The sequence below is a fragment of the Sinocyclocheilus grahami genome, unplaced genomic scaffold (genome assembly GCF_001515645.1).
Source record: "Sinocyclocheilus grahami isolate Dianchi unplaced genomic scaffold, SAMN03320097.WGS_v1.1 scaffold1000.1, whole genome shotgun sequence".
Taxonomy (NCBI): domain Eukaryota; kingdom Metazoa; phylum Chordata; class Actinopteri; order Cypriniformes; family Cyprinidae; genus Sinocyclocheilus; species Sinocyclocheilus grahami.
The window spans coordinates 345890-348335 of record NW_015506179.1 but is presented as its reverse complement, the minus strand read 5'-3'; the positions used below and the strand labels follow the sequence as shown (position 1 = coordinate 348335).

The 2446-nt window shown below is 34.2% G+C and overlaps 1 protein-coding gene across 1 annotated transcript in view; it reads left to right on the top strand.

Annotated features, from left to right (window-relative positions):
• Window positions 1-1680: 1680 nt before the first annotated feature.
• tmcc1a (transmembrane and coiled-coil domain family 1a) overlaps window positions 1681-2446 on the top strand; it is a 32184-nt gene continuing 31418 nt past the window's right edge. Inside the window, exon 1 of the mRNA XM_016250622.1 lies at window positions 1681-1743. The gene's annotated coding sequence lies outside the window, so the exon portion shown is untranslated. The remainder of the gene's footprint in view (window positions 1744-2446) is intronic.

Here is a 2446-nt window from a genome sequence, read left to right as displayed (position 1 = left end):
GTTTTTCTCTAACCTTTTTCAATTTGATGGGGGCAACAGCTTCTAATGTATTAGAGAAGATAGTGCCCATGTTCCTAATGCATAATTTGTATTATCAACATGAATTTTAAAATCTCCGACAATTAGTGCTTTATCAACAGTAACCAATAGGTCTGAGAGGAAATCTGCTAATTCTTTTAGGAAATCTGTATACGGCCCTGGTGGTCTATACACAGTAGCCAGAGCAAGAGATACGATAGATTTCTTTTGCATATCTGACAGTGTAACATTAAGCATTAGTATTTCAAATGAGTTAAACCTGTATCCTGTCTTCTGAGTAACATTGAGAATATCACTATATATTGTTGCAACACCGCCGCCACGACCAGTCTGACGGGGCTCATGCTTATAATAGTAGCTTGGTGGAGTAGACTCATTTAGACCAATATAATCATTAGGTTTTAGCCAGGTTTCAGTCAAGCAGAGTACATCAAATCTATTATCTGTGATCATTTCATTTACAATAACTGCTTTGGGTGAGAGTGATCTAATGTTTAGGAGCCCAAACTTTAAAAATTGTTTTTGTTCATTTATTTTACATTTTTCTGGTTTAATCACGATCAGAAAAAAAAAATAGACGATAAAGAATAAACTTGACGGAGCTCAAACTCAAAACACACGGCAGCAACAAAAAGGAAGTGACGTCCTGGAGGGACTTCATGAGGGACTTCTTTGGTTATATCAGTTTTACTCTACTGTTCATTCTGTTTAGACTGCTGGGTCGGACATATGTATAATCTCACTTCAGACTATATATATGACTGAGATACCATGATTGTTTGTGGAGAAAGATGTGTATTCTGAATTGTTTATTGTATTTGCCCTGTTCTTTTATGTATTTTATTATTATTATTATTATTTTATTGCTAACTGCAAACTCTTTTCCCCTCCTCTTTCGCAGCTTCCTTTTATTTTCAGCACACATAAAAAGTACAACTGCCAAACTATGATTCATCATGCTCTTTTTGTTTACCACTAGCGCATGCGGATGACATTTTATTCTTCAATAGTAACTTGTGTCATAGCCTACGATTCAATAGGTGTACTCATCGTACAGTCTGCATTCAAGTCGTACATAAGTTTATCAGATTCATGTCGGACAGTGTGATTTGTAATGATCTAATAAGATTGCTGAAATCTGTAGAAGGCTTTAGGCTCACAATGGTTTTGGGAAACGCAGCCCAAAACTTAAATCACAGGTGAAAACCATCTTGGCAACTAAACTAAAGCTGGGCAAGCTAAAAACTAAAGTCCTGTGCACTTAGTGCCATCTAGTGTTCAGAAGTGTCAGTTCAGGCTGAAATCTTACAGGTAGGTTGTAAGAAAAGCACTTTGTGTACATGACACTAATTTACACAGTTTAGGGATTTTACTTTTCACATTGTCAAACTATAATCCTAAGAAGAAATAGCAATGTAAGCTTATTCATACAAATAATGATACATTTGTAGTATTGCTCCCTTTCACACACACACACGCACGCACACACACACACACACTTTCTCTCTCTCTCTCTCTCTCTCTCTCTCTCTCACACACACACACACACACTTCTGTATTATTGTCATTGGCCCACAGTCTCAGTGGGTTGACTGATGGTCAGTGTGAGTCAGATCACAAGTATGATGCGTCTCCTCTCTTATTTGACTCCACATGTTCACGCAGCACATGATTGCACAAGAGAGAGGGAACTGCATGACCTATGTGAGTAACTTCTTGTGTCTTTCCTCTTCAGCATAATTGCCTTTTTGGAAAATTAACATTGCATAATGATCATTGTCTGTTCGGTTAGGTTAGGGCACTTCATTAGAAGTGTCACAATTTAAGTTCGCAATTCCATATAAGTTAATATAATGCAAAGTCGTTTGGCAGTAATATATTTTGTGTTAACTATCAAATTTTCCATGTTTTTTTTTTTTAAACAGACATATTTTAAACCACATCTTTGTTTGTTTTAGCTTCAGTAGCTTAAGCTGTTACATCAAATCAATTAAACCTTGAAAAGATGTGAACCCCTTAACTACAATAATTTACATTTACATACGCTACATTAATGTTTTCCCGTGTCTAGTCTTATTCACAAACATATATAATGAAAATCTTAACAAGCATTCTGCTAACAAATGGTTTAAAGTGAATGATCAAAAAAAGATTTTTCATCATGTGAATTTAAATATCTCTTTTGTATACTTTTCCATCAGTTACCTAATAACTATTCAATACAAAAATGGCAATGCAATGTTATCATCAAATAGTTAGTTTATTATAATGTTTTTAAACCAAATCTATATTATCTATTGATAGACTGTCTGTACATTTGTAGAGTATATATATATATATATATATATATATATATATATATATATATATATATATATATCTATGGTGTAGACAGCATCACTGATTA